This window comes from Hemiscyllium ocellatum, chromosome 3 (assembly GCF_020745735.1).
Source record: "Hemiscyllium ocellatum isolate sHemOce1 chromosome 3, sHemOce1.pat.X.cur, whole genome shotgun sequence".
NCBI classification, from domain to species: Eukaryota; Metazoa; Chordata; class Chondrichthyes; order Orectolobiformes; family Hemiscylliidae; genus Hemiscyllium; species Hemiscyllium ocellatum.
In genome coordinates, this window is record NC_083403.1 from 45,883,056 (window position 1) to 45,904,862 (window position 21,807).

A 21,807-nucleotide genomic window follows, 5' to 3' on the forward strand; every position below is an offset into this window, starting at 1 on the left:
GATACCTCAGTCACTTGCCCAGCCTTCTTTCCTAAGAGTGGATCAGGTTTTGTACCTTCTCTAGTAGGTACATCCACATACTGAATCAGAATGTTTTTCTACACACTTTAACAAATTTCTCTCCATCTAAACCCTTAACACTATGGCAGTTCCAGTCTTTTTGGAAAGTTAAAGTCCCTGACCATAACTATCCTATTCTTACAGATCACTGATCTCCTTATAAATTTGTTTTTCAATTTCCTGATGATTATTAAGAGGTCTATAATGCAATTCCAATAAGGTGATCATTCCCTTTCTTATTTCTCAGTTCCACCCAAATTACTTCCCTGGATGTATTCCCAGGAATATCCTCAGTAAATGCAGTCGTAATGCTATCCCTTATCAAAAAATGCCACTCTCTCTCACCTCTCGCCCCCCTTTCTGTCCTTCCTGTAGCATTTGTATCCTGGAACATTAAGCTACCTGTCTTGTCCATCCCTGAGCCATGCTTCTGTAATTGCTATGATATCCCACATTCTCAACCATGCCCTGAGTTCATCTGCCTACCTTATTAGGCCTCTTGCATTGAAGTCCTTCAAGCCTGCTCCGCCATTCAATGTTTGTGGCTGATCATCCAACTAAGTACCCAGATTCGACTTTCTCGTCATACTCTTTGATCCCTTTAACCCCTTGAAAACATTTTGACCTCAACCACTTTGTGGCATATAATTCCACAGCCTCTCCATTCATTGGACGAAGAAATTTCTCTTCAACTCACTCTTGCCTACCCCATATCCTTAGACTGTGACCCCTGGTTTTAGACTTCCTAGTCATCAGGAACATTCTTCTTGCATTCCATTTGTGTAGTCTTGTTAGAATGTTAAAGGTTTTTGAGATCCCAATCTCATTACTTATCTTCTCCATTTCAACACCATTCCTGTTCTGGTTTAATTGGAGGCCATTTCCTTAATACAGCTCCATACTGCCCTAGTATTGAAGCCAGTGTCTAATGAAAAGAAGTTCCTCTCTTTCTGCATGCCAATTTGCATATGGCCCAGGGAACAATCAAGTGTTACCACAATTGAGCCCCTACTTTATAATTTAACATCCATTTCCACACTCTGTCAGCAGTTCTTGTTGCTTGATCTTTCTTTCTTCATTTGATCTGAAAAAAATGCAACTGGATTTTCATTCTATGATTCTAAATATCAAAGGGCTTTGTAGACTTCGGGCTAGTGCAAGTGTCAGTGTCCTCAGTTTATTGTAAAATAATGCTGTTACCTCATTTTTAATAAATGGCTTATAAAGAATGTGTGTGGATGTCCACCTATTTTGAACAGAGCTCCCCCCCCACCCCTCCCCACCACTGCCATCCAGACAGCCCCTCACTGCACCTCCATTCCCTGCTTCAATGGTCTAACCGCCTCCCCACTCAACACAATAAAGACAGTGTCTGTAACTACCACCCCACCAATCTCTGCATCCAATGTATCATCCTTAAACACTTCTGCCAACTCCAACTAGACCCCACCCCAGGAACATCTTCCCTTTCCCCAACCTTCTCAGCTTTCTGCAAGGACCATTCCCTTTGTCAATCCTTGGTTCATGCCACACTCCCCACACACCCTCCTCTCTGAACCACTCAAATACCTTTCCCTGCAGCCATAAAAGATGCAATACCTGCCAACACACCACCCCTCTCAGCTCCATCCAGGGCCCCAAACAGTCTTTCCAGGTGAGACAGATTCACCTGCCACTCCAACCTACTTTATCTGGTGCTCTTGATGTGGTCTTCTCTGTATCGGGCAAACCAAATGTTAACTCGCCAGGCATCTCCGCCGACCCCACAGGGGCTGATCAGACTTCCCAGTCACTACCCATTTTGATTCCCCTTCCCATTACCTTTCTGACATGACCATCCTTGGCCTCCTCCATTGCCAAAATGAATCAGACTGCAAATTGGAGGAACAACACCTCATCATCCGCTTAGTCAGCCTACAGCCCGGAGGACTCTAGTGAGTTTTCCAGTTTCAAATAACATTCCTTCCTTTTCAGCCCCTCCCCCCTTCCATTCCTCTGATCAACCCTTCCTTCCAGCTAGGTAAAAACAATGACTGTAGATGCTGGAAACCAGATTCTGATTAGTGGCGCTGAAAGAGCACAGCAGATCAGGCAGCATCCGAGGAGCAGTAAAATCAATGTTTCGGGCAAAAGCCCTTCATCATTGATTTTTACTGCTCCTCGGATGCTGCCTGAACTACTGTGCTCTTCCAGAACCTTCCTTCCAGCTACCAAACAGATTCATTCCTCCCATCGATCAACCAGATCGTACCCTATTCCCACCCCACCCCATTATCTGCAGTTCCGTTCACATCCACTCCTAACCCTGAAGAAGGATTACACCTGAAACATTGACTTCTCCACCTCTTGATGCTGCCTGGCTTGCTGTGTTATTCCAGTCCCCTGCTTTTCTATCTATAAAATGTTAGCCTGATTGTTGCACAATGTAACTTGTATTCATTGTTTTGTTTTTACCAATCAGGAAAGCTTGGTACTTTACCATCTAGTTGTCATTTTATTTGAATTATCATGTACCTTGAGCAGTTCTATTAGAGCAAGCTGAAAGTTATAGCCACTGTTTGAAGCATTCTTTTACCATGACTCTTTTCTATGGAAAAACCTTGACCAATTGGTATCATTTCAGTTTGGGACTGAGTTATTGAGTCTGCAGATTTTCCAACAGCAGAGTGACCATCACTGAATTGGAGCCATGTGGTTCTAAACAGACCACTGAGTCTATTAATGGAGAAGGTTCATAAACAAATTGGCCCTTTGAGCCTGATAATTTGATAAGATAATGGCTGATCTTTTTGTTTCAAATTACATGTCCCTATCTATTCTTAACCCCACCTAACAAGAATCCATATACATCTGTCTTAAAAATATTCAATGAAACCATCTCCAGAGGCAGAGTTCCAAATTATTCAGTCCTGTCAGGAAATATTCTCTTCCTGTATCCTGAAAGGGTGACTCCTAATTTTTAAAACCGTCTCCCCTGTATATAGACTGACCCATAAGAGGGAAGCATCCATTTCATGTCCACCTTGTCAGTGATCTGATACACTTCAACCAAATTAGCAAGTTTTGAGACATTTTATAGCTCAGGTTGAGGTTCTGGATGTAGGTTTGTTGGCTGAGCTGGAAAGTTCATTTTCAGATATTTTGTCACCATAACTAGGTAACATCTTCAGTGAGCCTCTGGGTGAAGAATTGCTGATGATTATGCATTCTTTTATATGTTTGGGTTTCTTTGGGTTGGTGATGGCATTTCCTATTGACTTGAACCTGATTTACGACCCCCTGACAAAACGAACAGGAAATGACATCACCAACCCAAACATACAAATAGAAATCATGAATCATCAGCAATGCTTCATCCAGAGGCTCACTGAAGATGTTAACTAGTATGGTGACTAAATGTCTGAAAATGGGCCTTCCAGCTCAGCCAACAAACCTACATCCAGAACTTCAATCAAATCATTCCTTCTAAACTTCAGTGGAAGCAAGCTGAGCCTATCCAATCTATAGACAGCTAATAAGGGTCCACTCAGTGCAACTATCAATCCAGTAAACCTTCTCTGAAATTGCTCCAATGTATTTGCATCCTTCCTTATATAAGGAGATCAAAAATGCACACAGTATTCGAGATGCAGTCTCACCAGTGCCTTGTATAACTAAAGAATAACATCCTTACTTTTATATTCAGTTTCTTGTAATAAGGGATGGCATTACTCTTTTTGATTGCATGCTGTAACAGTATATTAACATTTTGTGACTCATGCATCAGAACATTTAAATCCTTCTGCATCTTGCAATTTTATAGGTATTTAATGCTGTTTATTTCTTCCTGCCAAAATGAACACCTTCACATTTTCTCATTACTCTCCATCTGCCAGATTTTTGCCCATGCAATTGGCCTATCCAATTAAAACGTTCTATATCATTATCTAATGTGTTCTGAAGGGATTCTGGGGGCCTCATGCAATGAATGTGTATATTATTTAAAGGTGAATTGTTTGTATAAATATGGGGAGCTAGTAATCAGTAGGATGTCAAGATTTCTGGAGTGTGGTTCATTGAAATAAAGCTCTCACTAACAGTGTGGACTTGGAATCTGATCAAAAACGTTTATTGTCTTGTCTGTTTTTTTAAAAAAGCTTTTTGTTTTCAGGAATAACTTTTGATGTAGAGCCTTCTCAAATGCTTTCTAGAAATCTAAGAATAGTACATTGACAGGCTCCCCTTTCTCCACAGCTGGCGTTATTTATTCAATAAATTTTGTTTTTTCTTGCATGTATAGTATTAGCTTGCCAGCCATGTAGAGCCATGCCATTTACAGTCAATGTTTCAAAGAAACTGTAGGCTAAAGTGTGTGTAGTTTTCTTCTTTTGCCAATTTATATTTGCATAATGTTTTAAGTGCTCTTTACTAGCTTCAAAGTAATTTCAAGTGTTGTTCTCACTTGATTGTGTGAAATACTCTTTCATTGTTTCTATGCACTTCCCTCATGTCCTCAATCCCATCATCCTAATTTAGGTTTCAATTATTGGTACCCCAGCTGAAGAAGATGGTGGAGGAAAAATTGATCTCATTGAAGTGGGTGTATTTAATGATCTGGATATGGTACTTGTGGCCCACACTTCACAAGAAGATGCTTCTTACCTGCCAGATGCAGCTTTAACCGAGTAAGTCACTTTGTGGTTGATTGTGTTTCTTTTTATCTTTCTGAAAGATTGTAAATTATCAATACATTGGTTGTTACTGCTATATTTTTAAAAATGAAAAATGTATTAAAAATGTAATTTGTACCATGTGTGTAATGCTTTTCTAAATCTTGGAGTTTTAAGATTAATCTCTGGTAGTTTTATTTTGAAACTTGCATTTCTTATTTTCCTGCTATAAAATTTGACAACACTTTTTAAAAAGATTGCTTTGCTTTTCAGTTACTTTAGTTTTCTTTCAATGACAATTACCTTGCCCGAAGCAATTTAAAAACACACTTTTTTCCACTGTACTGTCTTTTGTTATAAAAAAAGGACTTTAATACAGCATATTTCACATTCTTTTGTCGTCTGGTATGATAGCCAGTTAAATACAGTTGGAAGTATCATCAATCTCAGAAAACACTACTTACTTTCACCAAAACCCCAAACCTCGCATTGAGATACTGTTAGATTGTTCACTTATTTCTATGTTTAAATTGAAACTTTCAATGGAACACTCCATGGAGTCAGATATAATAGTTAAGTTTTATCTCTTAAAATATAAATGTACTGCATCTGTTGTAAATAGTACAAAATATGTGCATATACAGTTTGAGATGTTGATTGTGTGGTATCGGTAGTTGTTTTGCCCAAGATACTTGGGGACATCCTCCTACTACTCTTCAAATAGTGCCTTAATCTTTTATATTGACCAGAGACACCACCTCAGGTTAACATCTCATTCAATAGATGGTCATTCTTGGCCACACAGCATATTATGCAAATCTCATTGTTCAATGATGACTTTACTTGATAGAGAATGTAAAAGTCCCATTCCATCATGGCAGTTTGAGGATTTGAATTCATTTAGTAACAAAAATATGCCTGGTACAAATATGTGACTATGAAACTGTGGATTTGCCACTTAGAAACTCAACTGCTCTATTAATGTCTGTCTTGCGCAATGAAATCTGCCATCCTTACTCATTGTGGTCTGTGTTTGAGTGCACTCCTAACCCACAAGATTTAACCCTCAGTTCTGTCACTGTCTTCTCAAGGCAATTGGGGTTAGCAAAAAATGCCACTCATGTTAACAAAACCCATAACCCAAAGTCAGTTATTCTTTGTAAAATAAACAAGCTTACAGAATCATAGAATCCCTACAGTGTGGAAACAGGCCCTTCAGCCCAACAAGTCCACACCAGCCCTCCAAAGAGGAACCAACCCACACCCATTCCCCTACTACTCTACATTTACCCCAGACTAATGCACCTAACCTACACATCCCTGAAAACTATGGGCAATTTAGTATGACCAATTCACCTAAGCTGTACATTTTTGGACCTTGGGAGGAAACCGGAACACCCGAAGGAAACTCACGCAGACACTGGGAGAATGTGCAAGCATCCACATAGTTGCCCGAGGTGGGAAATTGTGGCAACTAGAACATGAGTAGGTGGTAAATATGTTGGCATTTTGACTTTACTCACTATTCTGTTATACTGACATCAAGCTAAAACCAATCCTATAGCTTTGGTCATTGTGTGGTTCCCGTCTAATTAACTACATCCATATGTTTTTTTTTCTGATGTATTGCAATCTTTGAATAAGATCCTTCTTCATTTTGCCAGCTTATAATGAGTTCCTTTAGGATGAGTCCATCAATTTGTGCAGATTTCAGGAGCTGTAGTAGTCCAATTTCTAATCAATTGACAAAGATAATGTCCTTTTAAAAATGTAAAATTCCCTTTCTCTTCCGACTGTAAGCTGCTTTAGATTATAATGAGGTAGATACAAGAGGCAATGTTCCAGAATTTTTTAAAGTCATTACCTACCTGGAAAGCAAGAGCTGTCCATTTTGGTTACAAATCTGAATTCATTTGGTGCTACATTTATTTGAAAACAGTTGGCATAAACAAGTCTGATTTTATTCACCTCATTTTTCTGAGAGCTGTATGGCAAGTTTCAAAATTACTTTTCTTTTGAAAACTCAGAAGTGTAGCTTCGACACTTTTTTTGAGCAATGTCTAGAAGAAAATAACTGTTTGTTTTTGAAAGGCTATAGGTAATTATGTAGGAAACAGAATATCATAAGGTGTGTTTTGTTTTTGCTTGGAGTTGGTGTATGGAGTGAAATTTTGATATTTAACCTTGCGTTTGCAAACAGTGGCTGATGCTCATGCCTTTAAGTTAAATATGGAGCTTTGAATTCTTGGAAACAAAAGCATCAAGGAATTTGTGGTAAACATTTGTAACTAAATGTCCCACAATGGTAAATGTTTTATTTTTATTTTTGTGCATTTATTTATTCTACATTTTTAGGGTCATTGTAAAGTATTTTGGAAAAGCCACCTATGTTGCTGATTATCCATGGGAAGGAGCAAATGCATTAGATGCTGCGGTTTTGGCTTACAATAATTCTCAGTATTGAGACAACAGCTAAAACCACATTAGAAACTTCATGGTGAGTTGATTACATTAACGATGCATTATTTCAGCCATTGAATCACATTGCTGCGTACGGTCATTGACATCTGTTTTGATATATATCTGCTTCTGTAGAAACTTAAAACAGAATTTTATGCATCCTCAGGTCAGGATGGAAGGCAAGCAGGCAGGAAGTGGGAAATTGGGTATAATATCATGGATGTTGTGCTTGATGCCTACTCACCTGCCCTGCTGTAATTTTGAGTGACAGGGAAGTGTCGGGTGGCCCAATTTCCTCCCCCCAAATTGGATCAGTTGAGGCTCTTAAGTAGCCTACTCAGTTTGCTGCTGGGCAAGGGATTGCTTCACAGGCCATTGCTCCACCATGGTTCTCTCCCTTTACCAAGGCCTGCTAGTCTGGCCCACCACAAACCCCACCACATTTGTCTCTCCTGATGCCACTGGTGATGATTACTGCTGCAAACTGGCTGCTACTCCAGCAGACTTTATGCTGCTGTTGGGACCGACCATTCAATCAACTCCCAGCTCTGAGGTGAGACTTCCTCTCCATTTAGGGCAGATGTCTTGCCCTGAACCAATATGTGCCCTGCTGAATATTGCATGTTATAAGGCAACATGTAGCAGAGGGATAAATTACAATATTTATGCAGTGAAGAGGCACATTCTCCTCTAGTTTGTAGTAGTACAAACTGTTAGTTTTTCAATCATCTTGAATGATGGAACAAGCGAAAAGGGTCAAATAGCCTACTATAGCGAGTTCCTGCTTAAACTATACTTTCCATTCTATGACATTTGTCAAAGATTCATTAAATGTAATGGCTGACTCTTCAAAGAAACAAGATACTACAAAAAGCCTATGACTTCTGCCACCAAGAGTAGATTGTGCTTTCTCCAAAATGGAAAGACCCATGGCAACATTCCCAAGCATTAAACTAGCTATATTCAAACTTACATTCTAAGCTTACTGTGACAGCTGAGGGGATTTGAATTAAATTAATTTGAATATGTCAATGAAACTAGCAGATTTTAAATTTTAAATGTCTTTTGTCCTCTTAACCCAGTCTGGTATATCTATGACTCCAGCTGAAAATGTGTTGCTGGAAAAGCGCAGCAGGTCAGGCAGCATCCAAGGAACAGGAAATTCGACGTTTCGGGCATAAGCCCTTCATCAGGAATGAGGATGAAGGGCTTATGCCCAAAACGTCGAATTTCCTGTTCCTTGGATGCGGCCTGACCTGCTGCGCTTTTCCAGCAACACATTTTCAGCTCTGATCTCCAGCATCTGCAGACCTCACTTTTTCCTATCTATGACTCCAGCCAACAGTCAGGGGATGGAAAGGGAACCTGCAGGCAGTGCAGGAATCCCCTGTGGCCATTCCCCTCAACAATAAAGATATCGTTTTGGATCCTGTTGGGGGGGGGGGAATGACTTACCAGGGGAAAGCAGTGGGGCACAGGGCTTTGGCATGGATCTTTAAATTGTCATGGTATGGAATGAGCTGCCAGAGGAAGTGGTGGAGGCTAGTACAATTACAACCTTTAGACTCTCTTTACTTTGCTCCCCACTCTCTCATCACCTTTTTCCTCTCCTCTTTCCCCCTTTGCTACCCTTCTCCCCTGTTTTCCATTTTGCCTCTACTTCACCCATCCCCCACATTTTGTCACGTAGCACTGGCTTCAGCCTTGGTCACTCACAGCTCCTAATCTCCCTATAATCTCTCTATGCACTGTCATTATCACCTCTTTATTGCTACCTTTGCTTCTGGAGCCATGACTCACCTTCTCCCAGCCTCATATAAATACCTCCCTATTTCTCCCTTTTTTTAGCTTTGACGAAGGGTCAGTTAGACTCAAAACGTCAGCTCTTTTCTCTCCTTACAGATGCTGCCAGACCTGCTGAGATTTTCCAGCATTTTTTCTTTTGGTTTTTAAACAGTTAGACTCACCTTCCCAGAAGTCATTTGCTCCTCCCTCGCACCTCTCGGCAAATGAGGATTCATTTGGTCTCTGTTTATACCTGACATATGCTTTTTCTTTTTCTTAACCAAAACCTCAATTTCTCTCGTCATTCAGCATTCCTTACACCGACCAACTTTGTCTTTCATCGTAATGGGAACATATTGTCTCTGGACTCTAGTGATCTCATTTTTGAAGGCTTCCCATTTTCAAGCCCCCAATCAACCTCTGAAAGTCATTGCCTCATGCTGTCAAAATTAGCCTACCTCCAATTTAGAACTTCAACTTTTAGATCTGGTCTATCCTTTTCCATGACTATTTTAAAACTAATAGAATTATGGTTACTGGTCCCAAAGTGCTCCCCCACTGATACCTCAGTCACCTGCCCTGCCTTATTTCCCAAGAGTAGGTCAAGTTTTGCACCTTCTCTTGTAGGCATATACTCATACTGAATCAGAAAATTTTCCTGTACACATTCCTCTCCATCTAAACCCTTAACAGTATTGCAGTCACAATCTGTATTTGGAAAGTTAAAATCCCCTACCACAACTACCCTTTTTTTTACTTACAGGTAACTGAGATCTCCATACAAATTGTTTCCCAATTTCGTGCTGACTATTGGGTGGGTCTGTAAGTTGATCATACTGTTCTCTTTTCTAAATTCCAACTAAATAACTCCCTGGGATGTATTGCCAGTAATATCTCCCTAATTACAGTCATAATGCCATTCCCTATCAAAAATGCCACTCCCCCTCCTCTTTTGCCCCCTTTCTATCTTTCTATAGCATTTTTATCCTGGAACATTAAGCTGCCAGTCCTGTCCATCCCTGAGCCACCTTTCTATAATTGCTATGACATCTCAGTCCCATGTTCCCAACCATGCCCTCAATTCATCTGCTTTCCTTGTTAGGCATCTTAAATTAATCTTGCATTTATTTTAATGCATCAGTCCTACCTATGGATTTCAGTAAAGCATTTGACAAGATTCCATATGATAGACTGGTTAGTCAGGTTAAATTGCATGGGATCCAGGTGGAGCTGGCCAATTGAATATAAAATTGGCTTGAATATAAGAGGCAGAGTATGGTGGTAGAGGATTGTATTAACTAGTAAGGGGGGTGGGACCCAGGGAGATAGTGAGGAAAGAGATCAATCTGAGACTGGTACAGTTGGGAACAGAAGCAAGTCAAACAGTCAGGGCAGGCAGGGACAAGGTAGGACTAATACATTAAACTGCAGTTATTTCAATGCAAGGGGCCTAAAGGGAAGGCAGATGAACTCAGGGCATGGTTAGAAACATGGGACTGGGATATCATAGCAATTACAGAAACATGGTTCATGGATGGGCAGGACTGGCAGCTTAATGTCCCAGGATACAAATGCTACAGGAAGGGTAGAAAGGGAGGCAAAAGAGGAGGGGGAGTGGCCTTTTTGATAAGGGATAGCATTACAGCTGTGCTGAGGGAGAATATTCACGGAAATACATCCAGGGAAGTTATTTGGGTGGAACTGAGAAATAAGAAATGGATGATCACCTTATTGGGACTGTATTATAGACGCTTTAATAGTCAGAGGGAAATTGAGAAACAAACTTGTAAGGAGATCTCCACTATCTGTAAGAATAATAGAGTGGTTATGGTAGGGGATTTTAACTTTCCAAACATTGACTGGGACTGCCATAGTGTTAAGGGTTTAGAAGGAGAGGAATTTGTTAAGTGTGTACAAGACAATTTTCTGATTCAGAGTGTGGATGTACCTACTAGAGAAGGTGCAAAACGTGACCTACTGTTGGGAAATAAGGCAGGGCAGGTGACTGAGGTGTCAGTGGGGAGCACTTTGAGGCCAGCGACCATAATTCTATTAGATTTAAAATAGTGATGGAAAAGGATAGACCAGATCTGAAGGTTGAAGTTCTAAATTAGAGAAAGGCCAATTTTGACGGTATTAGGCAAAACTTTCGAAAGCTGATTGGGCACAGATGTTCACAGGTAAAGGGACGGCTGGAAAATGGGAAGCCTTCAGAAATCCGATAATGAGAATCCAGGGAAAGTATATCCCTGTTAGGATGAAAGGAAAGGCTGGTAGGTATAGGGAATGCTGGATAACTAAAGAAATTGAGGGTTTGGTTAAGAAAAAGAAGAAAGCCCATCTAAGGTATAGACAGGTTGGATCGAGTGAAGTAGGAGTATATTCAAGAGGAAATCAGGAGGGCAAAAAGGGGACATAGCTTTGGCAAATAGAATTAAGGAGAATCCAAAGGGTTTTTTTTTAGAAATAAAGGACAAGGGTAATTAGGGAGAGAATAGGGCCCCTCAAAGATCAGCAAGGCGGCCTTTGTGTGGAGCCGCAGAAAATGGGGGAGATACTAAATGAGTACTTTGCATCAGTATTTACTGTGGACAAGGATATGAAAGATATAGACTGTAGGGAAATAGATGGTGACATCTTGCAAAATGCGCAGATTACAGATGTGGTGTTGGACGTCTTGAAATGGGTAAAGGTGGATACGTCAACAGGACCTGATCAGATGTACCCAAGACCTCTGTGGGAAGTGGAGAAAAGTGATTGCTGGGCCTCTTGCTGAGATATTTGTATCATTGATAGTCGCAGGTGAGGTGCCGGAAGACTGGAGGTTGGCAAACGTGGTGCCACTTTTTAAGGGTGGTAAGGACAAGCCAGGAAACTATAGACCAGTGAGCCTGACGTTGGTGGTGGGCAACTTGTTGGAGGGAATCCTGAGGGATAGGATGTATGTATTTGGAAAGGCAAAGCCTGATTAGGGATAGTCAACATGGCTTTGTGCGTGGGAAATCATGTCTCTCAGGCTTGATTTGAGTCTTTTGAAGAAGTATCAAAGAGGATTGATAAGGGCAGAGCAGTAGATGTGACCTATACGGACTTCAGTAAGGTGTTTGACAAGGTTCTCCTTGGGAGACTGATCAGCAAGGTTAGATCTCATGGAGAACTAGCCATTTGTATACAGAACTGGCTCAAAGGTAGAAGACAGAGGGTGGTGATGAAGGGTAGTTTTTCAGACTGGAGGCCTGTGACCAGTGGAGTGCCACAAGGATCGGTGCTGGGTCCTCTACTTTTTGTCATTTACATAAATGATTTGGATGCAAGCATTAGAGGTACAGTTAGTAAGTTTGCAGATGACACCAACATTGTAGTGAACAGTGAAGAGGGTTACTTCAGATTACAAGGATCTTGATGGGCCAATGGGCTGAGAAGTGGCAGATGGAGTTTAATTCAGATAAATGCGAGGTACTGCATTTTGGGAAAGCAAATCTCAGCAGGACTTATACATTTAATGGTAAGGTCCTAGGGAGTGTTGCTGAACGAAGAGACCTTGGAGGACGGGTAGATAGGATAGTGAATAAGGCTTTTGGTATGCTTTCCTTTATTGGTCAGAGTATTGAGTACAGGAGTTGGGAGGTCATGTTGCAGCTATGCAGGACATTAGTTAGGCCACTGTTATATATTGCGTACAATTCTGGTTTCCTTCCTATCAGAATGATATTGTGAAACTTGAAAGGGTTCAGAAAAGATTAAAAAGGATGTTGCCAAGGTTGATGGATTTGAGCTATAGGGAGAGGCTGAACAGGCTGGGGCTATTTTCCCTGGAGCGTCGGAGGCTGAGGGGGTAACCTTAGAGGTTTACAAAATTTGAGGGGCATCGATAGGATAAATAGGCAGTCTTTTCCCTGGGGTGGGGGAGTCCAGAACTAGAGGGCATAGGTTTATGGTGAGAAGGGAAAGATATAAAAGAGACCTAAGGGGCAACTTTTTCTCAGAGGGTGGTACTGGTATGGAGTGAGCTGCCAGAGGAAGTGGTAGAAGCTGGTACAATTGCCACATTTAACAGGCATTTGGATGGGTATATGAATAGGAAGAGTTTGGAGGATGCTGGCAGGTGGGACTAGATTGCGTTGGGATATCTGGTCGGCATGCACGGGTTGGACCGAGTGGTCTGCTTCCATGCTGTACATCTCTGACTCTATGTGCCACAAGATCACTGCTCGGTTCAATGGTTTTCGTCATTTATATGAATGATTTTAGATGTGAATATAGGAGGTATGGTTAATAAATTTACACATGATACCAAAATAGGTGGTGCAGTGGGCAGTGAAGATGATTATCTTGGAAGACAACGGGATCTTGATTAGATGGACCTATTGGTCAAGGAGTGGCTGACGAAGTTTAATTTGGATAAATGAGATGTTGCATTTTGGTAAGACAAATCAGGGCAGCGCTTATGCAGTAAATGATAGATCCCTGTTGCTGAGCAAAGAACTTGGGTGCAAGTGGGTAAGTCACTGAAATGGAGTTGCAAGTAGACAACGTAGTGAAAATGACATTTGGCACATTTGCCTTCATTGGTCATAATATTGAGTATAAAATTAAGGACCTCATTTGTTGTTGTACAAAATATTGGTGAGGCCAATTTTGGAATACTGCATATAATTCAATAGGTTTACAAGGACATTGAGGACTGGAGTGTTTGAGCTGCAGAGAGAGGCTGAGTAGGCTGGAGCTATTTTTTCCTGGAGCTTTGGAGACTGAGGGATGATCTTATCGAGGTTTATAGAATCATGAAGGGCATGGATAGGGTGAATAGCCAAGGTCTTTATTCCTCAGGTGGGGAAATCCAAAACTAGAGAGTATAGGTTTAAACTGAGAGGGGAAATATTTAAAAAGGATCTGAGGGACAACATTTTGAGAGGGTGGTGCATGTATCGAACAAGGTGAAGTGGTGGAGGCTGGTACAATTACAACATTTGTACAACATAGATGGGTACATGAATAGGAAGGAATTAGAGGGATATGGGCCAAATGCTGGCAAATGGGACTAAGTCAGAATGAGATGTCTGGTCGATGCAGATGAGTTTGTCCATACGGTCTCTTTCTGTGCTATATGCCTTTGACTCTGACTGTAACTGCAATTCAAGGAGGTTCATCATATCCTTCTCAAAGGTAATTGAGGATTGGCAATAAATGCTGAATTTCCAGGGACCTATCCCAAGAATGAATAAAAAAAAATAAAATCTGCTTCCTCTTTTTATTTCCTGCTATTTTCCAATTTCCGTTAACATGAGAAACTTAAGAAATTAGACCTGGAGTAGGCCATTCAGCATTTCAAAGCCTGCATTACTATTCATTAAAACTGTAGTTGATCTGATTGTAGGTTTAATTCCATTTTTCTATCTGCCCTCTGGAATGCTTGAGTTGCTTATCATTTGTCTTAATTCAACCTTGAATATATTCAAAGACAGTCTCCACTGCCCACTGGGAGAGAATTCCAAACATTAATGACCCTCTTGGAAGATATTCCTGTTTATCCCTATCTTAAATTGGAATTTAGAATCGTGCTTTCTAAATTTCGTGATGAGGAGCAAAATTCTTTCAGCAAAATGTCCTGTCAGAATCCCTCAATCTTTAATATTTCACAAGATCTCATCTCATTTCTCTCATGCAATCAGAAGATGCAATCTTTTCAACTTGCCTTATTAAGTAACAGACCAGATGATGACATAAACAACTCTAGCTGTAAATGGTGCTCTGAAATGCTAAATATTCATGAGATATTGAGCTGTTAGAAGTTACTTGGAGCTAAAACCTATTCTGTGTAACCTTCACATATGAATGATTTGTAAATATTTCTGGAATCTCCTCATACTCACCAGGGCAAATAATCTTCCATTTAACTTTCTACTGGTCCTAACTCTTCAACCCAAGAACTAGGTCCTACCAAATTCTAACAGGGAACCACATACTCCCCTTCGTAGAACAGAATCATAGAGTCCCTACAGTGTGGGACCAGGCATTTCGGCCCAACAAGGGCCCAAGGGCGGCACGGTGGCACAGTGGTTAGCACTGCTGCCTCACAGCGCCAGGGACCTGGGTTCAATTCCCGCCTCAGGCGACTGACTGTGTGGAGTTTGCACGTTCTCCCCGTGTCTGCGTGGGTTTCCACCGGGTGCTCCGGTTTCCTCCCACAGTCCAAAGATGTGCGGGTCAGGTGAATTGGCCATGCTAAAATTCCCCGTAGTGTTAGGTAAGGGGTATATGTAGGGGTATGGGTGGGTTGCGCTTCAGCGGGTCGGTGTGGACTTGTTGGGCCGAAGGGCCTGTTTCCACACTGTAAGTAATCTAATCTAAGTCCACACTGACCCTTCAAAGAGCAACCCCACTAGACCCATTCCCTAGCCTATTACTTGACATTTACCCCTGAATAATGCACCAAACCTACACCTCCCTGAACACTGGACAATTTAGCATAGCTGATCTAACCTGCACATCTTTTTGACTGTGGGAGGAAACTGGAGCACCTGGAGGAAACCCATGCAGACGCAGGGAAAATGACTCTGCAACTCCGCAGTCACCCAAAGCTGGAATCAAACCCAGGTCCCTGGTGCTGTGAGGCAGCACTGCTCATCACTGAGCCACCATGTCACCCATTCTGTTTATGACAGGTGCTGTTTCACTCGCTCACGCATTCTTGCACATTGCAGAGTGTAGGCATGCATCAAGGCAAAATGCGCAGTTTCTGTAAGGTTTGGATTATTTGATCATTAATGCTATCTTTGCTACTAGGCATTATTAAACATGGATGAGTAAAGCCAAATATTATTTCATCGTACACTGAGCTGGTATATTATCTACACACTCCAAAGTACAAAGACCTGCGCATACTATGTGAGAAAGCAACGCAGTGTTTCAAAGCTGCTGGCTTGGCCACAGGATGCAAGGTAGTTATTGCATGATAACAACTGTATAAACTTTTTCACTTTCCAACTGCATCCTTGAAGCTGTGTATAAAAACCTAGTTTTCTGCCCTAATTTCATTCTCATGTCAGCACATCTGGCATACAGTAGTAATGTCATCAAATAGGGTAAGCAGCCAATCAGGCAGCAAACCTGAAAGAAACAAGCAAGTCATCTTATTGATTTTTTTTTAATATTATTGCAGAAAGTGAAAAAGATTGATCTGTATACTTGGGATTATAGTTTAAAAGCTGAAATATCAAATTAAGAAATATAAATCTGTGAAATTTATTATAAAATTAGCTTTTTGGAGTCAGGAGTCAGGAATATTGTTCAGGAATACTTATGATCTACTATGCCATTTAACAATCCAATTGCCTGGGTTACAGGACATTTCTTTAGTAAAGACTTTTTACAGCTAGAATAAATGTAAAATGTGCAAGTTCACTTCAGTGATGTTTTATTATTTGAGCCCAAGAGCTCTTTCAGAGGCAGGATGGCTCAGTGGTTAGCCCTACTGCTCACAGCATGGGGGCCCCAGGTTCAATTCCACCCTCGGGTGACTGACTGTGTGGAGTTTGCACATTCTCCCCATGTCTGTGTGGGTTTCCTCCCACAGTCCAAAGATGTGCAGATCAAGTGAATTGGCCGTGTGTTAGGTGCATTAGTCAGAGGGAAGTGGGTTGCTCTTTGGAGGGTCAGTGTGGACTTGTTGGGCTGAAGGGCCTGTTTCCACACTTAAAGGTATCTAAATGATCACAGAATTATTATGTTGCAGAAGGACAAGTGGCATTTCCTAGCGTCAATCTCCTTTTTCCCCATACCTTATTTCTATTGAAGTAATCATCAAATGCCCCTTTGAATGCCTCAAGTGAGCCTCTCCATCACATTTTCAAGCAGAGCATTTCATATGTCCTAACTGTTTGCTGTGTTAAAAAGATTTTATATTCATGTAACCTTTGCCTCATTTACCAATCACTTTTAAAATAATGTTTGATGGATTTTGTCAATGTAGTGTGACTCAGTGTGATATTGTCTGAAGCTCTGTGGTATGCCATTGAGCCCCACTACTCTCATTTCTTATTGTTGAAGCAAAGAGATTAGCACTTGAAATCAAATTCAGCAGCTACAACTTATGTAATTAGATAGTTTCTTTATAAAGGTGGGCCAGAAAACAGCAGACTTAGGGAGAGAGGGAGAAGATTGCTTGTTCCTCATTAGTTCTGTGGTTTCACCTTTCCATCAACTGTATTTGTTTTGTCTATCTTTTGCTCTTTGTCCATTCTTTGTCAAGTTAATTATGAGGGTGATTCTCAAAGGTTTCTTGCTGTTCTGAGCCAGATTTTCTTAGTACAGTTCAAATCTCAAAACAATGTTATGGTACATTTGAAGAATAAAGGGGTCCACAAAGCAAAGAAGTTAATCAAGTTGAGTTCTTGTGAAGTTCTTTCCCCTGAATTCTGTTACTTTCTGAAACTTGAATTCTCATATGTCCATTGTCTGTCTGCAAATTCCTGTTATTTCAATTTGTCTGTGTCACTCTGTAATCTGTTAAAAATCTCACAACACCAGTTTATAGTCCAGTCGGTTTCATCGGAAGCACTAGCTTTCAGATGGCTGCTCCTTCATCAGGTGGTTGTGGAGTACACAATTGTAAGACAGAATTTATAGTAAGAGTTTACAGTGTGATGTAACTGAAATTATACATTGAAAAATACCTTGATTGTTTGTTAAGTCTCTCATCTGTTAGAATGACCATGATAGTTTCACTACTTCTTTCATATGTAAATCACAAAACTTTTTTAAGCTACATTCTCAGGTTAACTTTAACAGGCTCAATGGTTAGCCCTGCTGCCTCACAGCGCCAGGGACTCTGGTTCAATTCCCCCTTTGGGCAACTGTCTGTGTGGAGTTTGCACATTCTCTGTGTCTGCGTGGGTTTCCTCAGGGTATTCCGGTTTCCTCCCACAGTCCAAAGATGTGCAGGTTAGGTGAATTGGCCATGCTAAATTGCCCGTAGTGTTAGGTGCAGGGGTAAATGTAGGGGAATGAGTCTGGGTGGGTTGTTCTTTGGAGGGTCGGTGTGGACTTGTTGGGCCGGAGGGCCTGTTCCCGCACTGTAGGTAATCTAATCTAACCTAAAAAAATTGATATCGGCTCAGATAATGTGTTGAAGGTGTTATGTGCTGCTGTCTGTCCCATAATGTTTAGACTGATTTCTAATCTAAAAAATGAATTAACAAAATCTTACATGGATTCATGCAGTTTTTGAGCAAAGTACAATGTAACTCTGCAAGGACAAATTCACCCCACAAATGTACGTGTGTGTGTTATGTTGCAATGTGGTCACCTGTAGTGTGACGTGAACCCAAGGTCCTGGTTGAGGCCCTCCCTATGGGTACCAAACTTAGCTATCAGCCTCTGCTTGGCCACTTTTCGCTGCTGCCTGTCCTGAAATCCGTCTTGGAGGATAGTCACCTGAAGGTCAGAGGTAGAATGTCCTGGAGCGCTGAAGTGTGCTACAACTGGGAGGGAACACTCCTGTTTGTTAATTGTTGTACTGTGTCCATTTCATCCATTGCCATAGCCTCTGCTCAGTTTCACCAATGTACCAGGCCTCAATGTACCATGTGATTTTTAACTTGTACACCCCAGTCCAACACTGGCATCTCCCAATCACTGTAATCCATTTTACAACTTTCAGCTTTAGAGTCAAGTGATTTTGTAGCAGGCACTGTTTTTAAAAGATTTTCAGATCCAATTAGATGCAGATCAGTTTTTTTTAAACAAAAATCAATGAAGTCATAACTCCTTTATTTATGACAGAGCTTAAACTCATTTACGTGTAGGGAAAAAACCCAAAAACTGAGGATGCTGGAAATCTGAAACAAAAATAGAAATTGCTGACCCAAGCATTAACTCTTGCTTCTGCTCCACAGTTGTTGCCAGACCTGATGGATTTCTCCAGCAATACTTGATAGTTAGTTATATATTTGATAGAAGCATATTAGTCTTTTCTTAACTTCTTTACCGTGTTATACTTAATCTAATGTAATCAACAATCTCCATTTATAGGAGATCTTCTCAACTTTTGCAAAGTAGAGAAAACAAAAACTAAAATATAAGCTAACATATTTTTACTTTTTTGAAAGGATAGTTATATATAGCTCTCTGATTTTAGTTTGTGAAAATATGTTCACATTTCCAGTGAAATGATTAATGATTTAATTTATTTCTAAATTTTGCAATCAAGAGACTGAACAGTTGGTAAATGATTATTTATGAACTATTTATTTTCAGGTAGAGCTGGAATTTATGAAGACAGAATTTTATAATGTGTTTCCAAACGAGACACTACGAAATCTGTATGAGGTGAATGGCAGAAGTCTTGGTATGGAATTTGCAACTGGTGAAGTTTTGAACACACTATTAGGTAAAGCTGTGACTGCACACTTTTACCGTTTGTAAATCAGTAGGTACAGTTTGTATTTCTTTTCTCTTTGCTGTTTGAACATAAAAATAGTTTGAAAAATCAGTAATTTCTTAATGTTCGGTCTCGGTCTCTTCCACCCCACCACCCCTCCCCCCACCGCCCCCCCCACCCCCCACCCCCCCCCCCCCCCCCCCGCGCCCCCCCCCCCCCCCCACCGTGTTAAAGTTATGAAAATCTCAAGCATGCAATTCTTGTATAATTTTTAATGTTCACATTTAAAATCAACATTTTTATTAGTCATGTAAACCATTTTTATAAATTCAATTCAGACTGCCTATTAAGGAATTGAGATGAAAAATGTCTGTTGCCTTTGCACAATAAGTTGCATTATTAGAGTGTGAGTATAATTTTCAAGATTGTTCTACTATTCAAGAAATAGTATGATATGTTTGACATAAAATATTAAATTATTTCTATACTTTTTTTTATTTTCTTAGGCTCCACAGATTTTGGCAATGTTTCTTTTGTAGTTCCTGGAATTCACCCTTACTTTTACATTGCCTCCTCTGCATTGAGTCATACAAAGGAATGCACTGAAGCAGCTGGCAAGTACTTCTGAATATCATTTATAAAATTGTTGTAAATGCTTACTGAATGTAAAATTTAAACATGATGAATGTTTCAGCATCCACTGTTGACCAAAACTAGGTTCTCCTCATTCCACATCTTCTTTTTAAAAAAAAACTGGGGATGTGTTTGCAGTTGCGTCCTGCTTCCAGTCTTGCCCATGTTTCTTTGTAATTGGATAATTGTGGGGAAAGCAAGAATTGCCTGGAATGATTCACATGGAATGACATACATCAGACCTTGCTGTGTAGGAAGTCCCAGGTGTGATCATTCGAAATTTGGTATTCTTGTTGTAGAACTAATGAGTGCAAAGCAAAGATTTTTGTCAATTTGTCTCATTTCAGTGATGTTCATTATTATTTGATGAAATCTGAATGTTGTATGAAAGGCTGGTATTTATTACTCACTCCTAGTTGTCCTGAGAACTTAGTGAAACAACTGAATAGCTTGTTAGGCTACTTGAGAGTAGTGTAAATAAGGGTCATTCAATTGGGGAACTGAAAGCAGTGGCTTCTTCATGTTATCTATTGCCTGTTTTAGACTCCTATCAGGTAATTCCTGCCCTCCACTTCCACTTTTGGTCTCTGTTTTCACTTGTACTAGTTTAAGTCTTGTTTTTATGCTTTTATTTTCAGAGAAATTTTAATTATTCTGCCATTCACACTGGCCCTGGACAAATAACGTAACTACTTTTATAGCAGGAATTACCACTCTTTTCTCACCTTCTATGCTGTGAAATCTTCAGTCATTAACTTCTTACTTCAACCCTATCATAGACCTGTCCTTTTTCCTCCCCCTCCCGCACTTTCACTTGCTCAAACCTAATTACATCTTCATCTTTGTTCAGATCTGAAAAAAGGTTATTGATTTGAAGCACTAACTGTTTCTCCATAGATATGCCAGAGTGAGTATTTACAGCACTTGTTTGTTACAGATTTTCAGAATCTGTAATATTTTGCTTTTGATTTGGTATAATATTTTATAACTAACAAATTTACATTTTTCTACTTACTCAATTTATCTATGTTACATGTCTCCCCATTTTTTTCATCAACTGCAAAGTGAGTTTGTTCTGTGCAGATCACCAGACATACCAATCAACATTCTAAGCAAGGAGCCTTAGAAAATGTAGCTCAGCACCATCTCTTATACCCAAAACCTACCTATCCAGTTCTGTTGTTGGGCCATCATCCTGAAAAAGACTGCGATAATTCAAGATGAAGAGCCACCACAGTTTTCACAGGGCATTTAGGAATGGCCAATTTTTGAAAAAAAACCCTGTTAGAATAGTGTATGTCCAGACAATATTCAATCTACTGTTTCCACGTGGATTTTATTTAATCTGAAGTCTTCCTTGGAACTTTTTGACAACATTCTGGAAGTATCTTTATTCTAGTGAGTAAAGCCAGTGTTATTGGATCGTCATCTTTTATATACCTGATATTCAGTAGGTACCAGGTGACTGCAGCTCACTGATTCATTATGACAGCTTTCATCCAACTGTTGTCACCATAATGTCCTGCATGCTCCATGGACACCATCCTACATAAACCTTTTGCCAGGGCTGATTTTCAAGGTTAATTTATTAGCCTCATTAAATTATCATACCTGCTCTTAGTCCAACTCCCACACAGCAACCGCCCTTCCAGACTTTGTATGAAGTTCAGGGACATCCATGACTTGAATGCTTCTGCAGGTTGCTTTATGTACAAGAATACAAACATACCTCATTTCTTACCACTTACTTTGTGCTTAGCTGGAAGTTGTCAGTCTCTGTGGGTTGCATTGTCTTTTAAGCAGAGGCAGAAGCAGCCAGTGTGTTGCTGTGCGGCTATA

At 40.4% G+C, this 21,807-nt stretch overlaps 1 pseudogene; it reads left to right on the forward strand.

Annotated features, from left to right (window-relative positions):
• The window catches only part of LOC132835277 (peptidase M20 domain-containing protein 2-like), a 43,238-nt pseudogene that overhangs the window by 20,956 nt on the left and 475 nt on the right, over positions 1 to 21,807 (forward strand).